Source organism: Salminus brasiliensis, chromosome 21, assembly GCF_030463535.1.
Source record: "Salminus brasiliensis chromosome 21, fSalBra1.hap2, whole genome shotgun sequence".
Taxonomy (NCBI): domain Eukaryota; kingdom Metazoa; phylum Chordata; class Actinopteri; order Characiformes; family Bryconidae; genus Salminus; species Salminus brasiliensis.
In genome coordinates, this window is record NC_132898.1 from 30,045,335 (window position 1) to 30,054,146 (window position 8,812).

Consider the following 8,812-nt stretch of genomic DNA (forward strand, 5'->3'; position numbering starts at 1 on the left):
TTGAGGAGGACACGATGGTCAGACAAGATAAAACTCTGCCAGATTTGAATTTCCCTTTAAACATCTTTATCTGTGGCCCAGATGCACACACACACAAACACACACTCTAATGAGGTAGCTGAGGGATGACTCTCTGTATCCGCTTGTCTCTGACTCCCCCAAACTCTCACTTTCATGGCTGCAGTTCCTTCATTCACAAGCTTTTAGCACCCCTAGTGGAGGACAGTGGCACGACAGCCATTCGCATTTTCATCTATAGATCTGTAGCTCTTCATTCCTAGTTGACCTCAGCACTGGACAGCTCAGTGTTTTCCTTGGTGCAAAGAGTCTAAGTACTTGTTGTGTCTCTGAAATGGTAACTTAAAAAGCTCAGATATAAAAAGTACGAATCTCAAAATAATGATAAAGTATAACGGCAGAATCATTTCCACTGCTGTTGGTAATTAATGTTTGTGGATGTAATGGGATGAAGTGAAAAGTGTTTCGCTGCTAAATTATAAGGATTATTTTTTGAGATCAACACTATATGTCCAAATGTTTGTGGACACCCCTTTTAATAAATGCATTCAGCTGCTTTAATTTGCATAAATTGCCACAATGTGCAAATGCACACACACACACATACACACCGCTTGTCTAGCCCTGTAGAGAAGTACTACCACTAGAATAGGACTCTCTGGAGCAGATAAACATGAACCTATTGGCACCATGTCTAACGCCACCTGAGTTAGGGAGTCGGGGATGAGGTGGGATGGTGATCATCCAGCATCCTGACCTCACTGATGCTCTTGTCGTTGAATGCAACCAAATCCTCACAGCAATGCTCCTCCAAAATCTAGTAGAAAGTCTTCTTCCCAGGACAGTAGAGACAGTTACTCCAACAAAAGCAGGATAAGCTCTTTTTTAATAGCAGATGAATGAGCAGGTGTCCCAATACTTTTGTCCCCATAGTTTTTTATATATGTCTATACTTGTGTACGTCTTATTTTCAGTTTAAAATTGTATTGATGAAGTATTTTAATATTTGAAACCTTAAATCTACTGCATGTAATTTGTATGCTGTTTTGCCTCTCTGGCCCTGGGCCCACCACAAGTTTGGGCACCCCTGCTCCAGAATCCTCAGTGTGCTCATGATGTCCAGCCAACTGAACAAAAGCTGAATCAGTACTACAGGTTCTCATGGTGTTCTGGTTTACTTTACCCTGGAGTGTTGATCGGGGCAGATTTAGATGTGTCCCTGAATGTGTCTCTGTTCGCTCTGCCTCATTCCTGTTACTCAACAGTAACCACATTACCCCCACTGGGGCAAGTCTGTGCACTCAGCAGCGCAGGGCGGTTTACTGGAGCCGTCTTCGTGTACTGACGCATGTGTTGTTTTTACAGGGAAGAGCAAGAACTAATCTAGCTCTGAGGGCTCTATTTACCTTCATTACAGCAGGTGGGGGGAGAATGAGTGTGTGTGAGTGTGTTTTGCTTCGCTGAGTCCTATGGTTTCTCAGAGTTCCACCACAGCGCTCAACAATGTAGGGTGTGTGAGGTCCTCCCACTGAGGCAGTTTAGCTAAGGAAAACACACGGAAGGTGTCAAAATATCCATGACAGAGGGGGACTGTGTGTGCGCATGTGTGTGTATCTTCATCGTAAATGTGTGTGTGTCTATTTAAATAAATATATACATATATATAAATATGAATATATATGTGTGTGTGTGAATATGAACTGCCACTCACCTGCGCACACACAATCACAGCAGTGCAGCAGCAGAAGCTGTAATCTGATTACAGTACTGTTGCAGAAGCTCTATTGCACGCTGCTGTTTGCTCAGTACATATCCTCACCCCGATCAAGTCAAACACACGTCACACACCCCTCAAACTCCGCTCACATCTTCACACACTGTGTTTGAACAGCTGAATCTTTCCCCACCTCGCCGGTGTTTACTCTAAGAATACAAGGCGACTGTCTGGATCTTCCACATTCACCACATTCACACGCTGTATTTGCCATTTGTAACCAGTACAGTAAAACGTTTACTGTGTGTAACACACACACGTGAATTCCTGCAGTACATACCGGCCTATTTACTCTCCACCAGGGTAAACCAACAGCTTCATGACAATTCAGTTATTAGTGATAAGCAGCAAACAATTCAGAACATCATGAAATATTTGATTCTGATTCCTCAGCAAATGATTCAGTCACAACATCTCCTATTATCCCATGATTTAGTTTGATTCCGATTCTTTAGCAAATGATTCAATAAATCATGATACCTCATATTTTATTGCAAATCAATTTGATGCTTATTCTTTAGCAAAAGATTCAATACATCTTGATATTTCAAATTTGACCACAATTGATTCAGATTGATTGATTCAGATTTTTAATCAAACAGTTCAATACATCATGAAATCTCAATGTGTTTTACCCTGACCCTCTCACTTTTTTAGCAAATGATTCAATAAATCATAATATTTTACATTTAACCGTGATTCATTTTGCTTGATCCTATTTAGCAAACAATTCAATAAACAATTATCTCAAATTTCACCACAATTCAAATGATTCTGAATCTTTAGCCAGCAGTTCAATACATCATGACATCTCAATATTTCAATTGTGATTCTTCAGTAAATGAGTCAATGACACAAATCTCAAATTTTACAGACTACATTGATCATGAAATCCCAAATTCTTTCATGATTCAACATGATTATGATTCAAATAATTCAATGAATCATAACATCTCAGATTGGGGCAGTGGTGGCTCAGCGGTTAGAGCGCCGAGATATCGATAACAGGGTTGTGGGTTCGATTCCTGGGCTCGGCAAGCTGCCACTGTTGGGCCCTTGAGCAAGGCCCTTTACCCTCTCTGCTCCCCGGGCGCTGGAGTTGGCTGCCCACCGCTCTGGGTGTGTGTGTGTACTCACTGCCCCTAACACATGTGTGTGTGTTCACTACCAGATGGGTTAAATGCGGAGGACACATTTCGCTGTACAGTGGCAAATACGTGCACCTTTATCTATGATTCAGTTTGCTTTTGATTCTTTAACCCATTATAACCCACACTTCAGGGCTTATTACACACTAAGACAGATTGATCGGTTACTAGAGGAACTTCTGTGCAAACTGTTGGGGCTATTCTTTGGAACAGTAAAGCGTCTTAAATTTCCTCACACTTTAGATTCTGATTCTTTATCAAATGATTCAACACACCATAAAATCCTTTAGACTGATGCTTTAGAAAATGATTCATAGCAGCATGAAATCTCAAATGACAGTGTGTCCATTTCATTGGATATGACTATTTTGGAACTTCATGAATAATGTACACAGTAGTGGATCACAAATACAGGTGTTTACTGAACTGACTCAACACTTCCATTATATTCGAATCTATTCTGACCTATAAAAGATGACGCAGCTGAATCAGCACATTTCTTAAACCCTTGTCTGGAATGCCTGTGTTAGAAGAAATGCGTCCGTCAGCGTCTCATCCAGCCCTGTCAGCAGATATTACTCTATTTAAAGAAGCTGTGTTTTCTGAAGTCAGACGTTTGATTATAAGGTGGGGGAGACGCTCGGCTCTGGATCTGTAATTGCGACGCTCCACACTGACAATTTAGCTTCAGACAGAATGAACACATCAGGCTTTAGGAGATGGAGATGCAGGCTGGAATGTGAGCTCATATGGACATGGTCTCCCACACAGACACACTGCAGTTCAAAAGTTTGGGCCCCTTGTCATTATTTTTCTTGTTATACAGTAATAAATAATATAACAGTAATAACAGTTATGGCTGTAAACGAGGCCAGGAGGAACCTTGAAGAGGTTGGAGATACAGCAGCTGTTGATTGAGTTTTGATAAACACTGACTCCAAGCTACTGAACTATAGTGAGCGTGCACCCACACACACACACACACACACAAAGTTACACACACGCTGTGCGTCAGTGGTGTAAGTGAGGCCACAGCGATGATATAAACTGATATTTACTGAGGACCATGGGGGCCGTAGCCACACATCTGGAGTCTAGACTCTCTGGCTCTGTCCCTCTCACCCCCCTTCTCTCTTTCTCTCCCACTCACTCTCTCTCTCTCTCTCTGTCTCTTGTTCCCTCTCTCTCTCTCTGTCCTCCACTATTTGCATAGCTGCCTGTGATTAATTCAAATTAAAGGTCCCTCCCACCAAGAGTTAATCGATTTTTGTGGTGAAGGCCGAGGTAACTGGAGACAGGGCTCTTGCCTGAAAGACACAATGCTTTGGTTGATAGAAACGATGTCAGGACGTGGAGTCATGTACGCTAACGTTCAAAAGTTTGGAATCAACATTTTGAGTAACATGAATAAAGTAGCTACTGCACGAAAACCTTGGAGGCCTAAACTGCAACTCAGTTTGGAGCGTTTCTATTGGTCCGCTCATTATAAGGATAACTTCCAGGTAAAAATGAAGGCCAAAAGTGAAAACTGCAAATGGAGATACAAGGTTTTTTGCGGGATGAGCTATATTTTGTATAAATATATAACTCATTCCACAAGATTCTAATTATTGGTAGGAAACTTGTATATGTAAAATTTATAAATATTTGTCTGTACTGTTGATAATATAGATTTCAATCTCAAGTTACTAGTAAAGCAACAAAAAAATACCAAGAAAAAAAATTATGAATATTATATATATAAAAAAGTATATGTAAAACTAATTTTGTATATCATTAGTGTCATTTTCACCTTTTGACATAATTAGACTTTGACAGTTGTTCTCGACATCATGTCAGAAATTCATGATAAATGAATGATAAAAAGATAATGATCTTTTTACATTGACTTCCATTGAAAGCAAAGAAGGGTTTTCTTCTCCTGTAAAGTTTTCAATTTAGAGATACAAATTTGTCATAAAATACAAATCTCACAAAAACCTTTTGTTTTTTTTCCCCCAGATGTGAGGCTCCTTGGTTTCCGAGCTGCCCTAGGACATGGACCGTCTACTGTTATTTTGGCAGAAAGTTAAATAATGGCTGTATAGACTGTAAAGGGAGTCATGTTACAAGTTATCATAGAAAACCTCAATAAGCAGAGCATCAGGAGCTAAAACATGCCTCTATCTAAGTGTTCCAACAAGGTTTTTGTGTGACGGCAACGATGAGCTGTACATATATATTCACTGCTAGAGTTGTCCTAATTAACAACTCTAACAACTCTTCTCACGCTATGAGGAGCTAAAGCAACAGTCTATTAGAGGTGCCTACACCACACTTCATATGAAATAAAACAGCTTCAATATGATTCTGAAAGGTGACAAATATTAAAAACAAGAAATGAAGCCGTATAAAAGGCCTTGTGTCTGTGTGTGTGTGTGTGTGTGTGTGTGTGTGTGTGTGTGTGTGTGTGTCTGTGTGTGTGTGTGTGTCTGTGAGAGGCAGGCATCACAATCGGTGCTCTGATTCACCTCACACTCCTCCACACCTCTCTCCCTCCTTTTTTCCATGTCCTCTCTCTCTCTTATAATGAACACTGGGTTTTTATTAAAGGGGTGGACTGTTCTCTGTCCACACTGTTGGACACACTCTGCTCTACACTGCCCTGCTCAGCCCTCTGGGCAGCTTATAAAAACTCAACAAACACACACACACACACACACACACACACACACACACAAACAGAGGTATTAGACAGAGGTCAACTAACTCCTCCATGCTGTGTTCTATAGGAAAGACTTGTTGTCTTCTCTGCTGAGTTACAGCAACACTAACACTAACGCATTACTCCAAGCCTCAGCCCCGCTCTCCCTGCTCCTTCACTTTCTGACATTGTTGTTTTTTTCTTCCTTTTTTCCTTCCTCATTTCATTCATTCCTTCCTTCTGTCTTTCTTTCTATCATTTCTTTTCCTTTCTTCCCTCTTTCCTTATTTCCTTCCTTCCGTCTTTCCTGCCTTCTTTTTTCCCATCCCTTCTTCCTTCCCTATTTCCTTAATTCCTTCCTTCTTTCCTTCCCTCTTTCCTTCTTTCCTTTCTTCCCTTCTTTCCTTTCTTCCTTCTTTCCTGCCTTCTTTTTTTCCCTCCCTTCTTTCTTCCCTATTTCCTTAATTCCTTCCTTCTTTTCTTTCTTCCATCTTTCCTTCCTTCTTTCCTTCCTTCTTTTCTTCCTCCTTTCCTTTCTTCCCTCTTTCCTTCCTTCCTTCTTTCCTTCCCTCTTTCCTTCTTTCCTTTCTTCCCTCTTTTCTTCTTTCCTTTCTTCCTTCTTTCCTGCCTTCTTTTTTTCCCTCCCTTCGTCCTTCCCTATTTCCTTAATTCTTTCCTTCCTTCCTTTCTTCCCTCTTTCCTTCATTCTTTCCTTCCTTCTTTCCTTTCTTCCATCTTTCCTTCCTTCCCTCTTTCCTTAATTCCTTCCTTCCCCTTTCCTTCCTTTCTTCTTTCCTTTCTTCCTTCTTTCCTTCTTTCCTTCTTTCCTTCCTTTCTTCTTTCCTTCTTTCCTTTCTTCCTTCATTTTTCCCTTCCCTCTTTCTTTCCTTCATTTTTTCCTTCCCTCTTGAGGTCAGAAGAGACTTTTTCTCTGTTAAACTCCTGACGTGCTCTTTCCTTTTTATACTCTTTGTTTCTTTTCTTACTTTCTGTCTTTTAGGAGTTTCCCTATGATGCACAGGTGTACAGTCATCTTATACTCATCTATTTATTCTCTCTCTCTCTCTCTCTCTCTCTCTCTCTCTCTCTCTCTCTCCCACACTCACAAGGAGCAGAGCTGATACCTGCTGCCCACTCTGACCTCAGTCTGATCACATTGCAGCTGCTTTTCCCTCATGCTAGTGTTTGTGTCCATTCTACGGAGAGTATCGCTGTGAGAAGTGCAGTACTGAGCCGCGACACTGACCATTGCATGACTGTTGCTGAGGGAAACGAGTAACATGTTTTTTTCCAGCTAGTGGGATGTGCTGATTCATTCCAGTGAATTACTGTTATTCAACTAATCTGATCACGATTACTCCAACTGCTTCAGCTGGAATCACGCTTTCATGACATTCGGAATTATATTTACGAGCTCTGCGTCAGCGCCAAGGAGAGGAGACATTCTGGGGTGTGTGCGCGGTGTGGGCTGAGTTTGTCGCAGGAAGGCCATATACACACACATGGACAGTGAAGAAGCAGTTGAGCCAATCAGCACAGGTCCCTGTTTACTGCTGCTCTAATCCAGCGAGGCCCTAATGTCTGACGTCACGATCGATGCCCAACAGAGACGCGTCTTCCTGTCAACCGAGAATGGTGGGAAAACACAGAGGTCACCCATTGTAAAGAAAACCTGTTAAGGTCATATTAACACACTGTGCTTTTTAGGGGCTGCAGTCCTGGGCTCTGGTCACTGGGGAGCCCCTGGAGCACTAAACAGCTTAATAGCTTTCAGCATCAACAGACGTTAGCGTCACCGGGACCAGGGCAGTGCTTTGAAAGGTCTACTTTTGGGATCTTCCAGGTGCAAGGTGTGGGCTAGAGGAGTATAAAGCCCCCCAGAATTGAGCTGTGGAGCAGTGGAAGAACTGTGTTCTCTGGAATAATAGATGGCGCTCCATCCAATACGTTTGGGATGAGGTGGAGTGGTGATCGTCCAGCATCCTGACCTAACTACCGCACTTGTGGCTATACACAATCAATGCTCCTTCAAAATCTGGGAAAAAAGCCTTTTATTCCTGAACAGTAGAGCAACAAAAGCAGGAAAAGCTCTTTTTAATACCCTTAATTGCAGAAAAAATATGAATAAGCAGGTGTCCAAATACTTTTGTCCATTTCAAGCAGGTTAACCAAAACAGTAACAAACCACATCCAGAATACCCCACTGAAGAGTATTTCAGGTGTGTAACGGTACTCAACAGGTTAATGTGTTTGGCTTTCTTCTCTTCTACTTGGGGAACGTGATTGGGAAACTCAGGTACCAGCCTTTCAGTGTCTAACAAGCCGAGGAGATTTAAGAATGTGCACCTGGTAGCTGCAGGTAACAGTGAATTCACACCCACACTCCCTGCGTTACGTAAGCCTGCCGAGAAGAGATGAGAACGAAACCAGAGGCGGTGTGTAGGAGGAAAATATCATGTCTGATCTCCTGAAATAACTGCCACTCTTCTAAAGCTAAAGCAGAGCTCCTCATACAGACATTCACCTGGTGCAGAAATGCAGAGGCACCTTCCTTATTATGTAGCTATTTCAGCTTCAGAGTCATGCTGATGCTCCACTGACTGTAATAGATGGCATCTCTGTCATTCCCACTCCGGGCCGGAACGCTGGAGCTTTGGTGGAGTCCTGTAGTATTACTCTACCGACTCAGTCCACATACTTCTCTACCTTCAGAAGCTGCTTCTGGATCTCTCAGCTTGTCCAGAAATGCACATTTACAGCTGCCCATGAAGGGCACTTGGCTTATGTTAGCTAGCCAGCCAGACATCTGCTCCACTAACTCTTATAGCTATACATAATATATGTTAGGACATCCTAATGCTAGCTGATGCTGCTAGCATTAGTGAGTAGTAAGCTACCACACCATGTGGAAGACCAGCGGTTCGATTCCTGGTCTGGGTGACTATGCTGTGCTACACCAATAAGAGTCCTTGGGCAAGACTCCTAACACTACGTTGGTCCACCTCTGTAATACGAGTAACCTTGTAAGTCGCTCTGGATAAGAGCTTCAGCTAATTGCCTTAACTGTAAATGTAAATGTAGTACGGAGGTCAAGTTATATGGTGAGGGCAGCAACACCACCGCGGACTGCATTCTGTTGCTACCCGATTCCACGTCCGTTGACAAATTTGCAATGGCCAAGAGACGTGC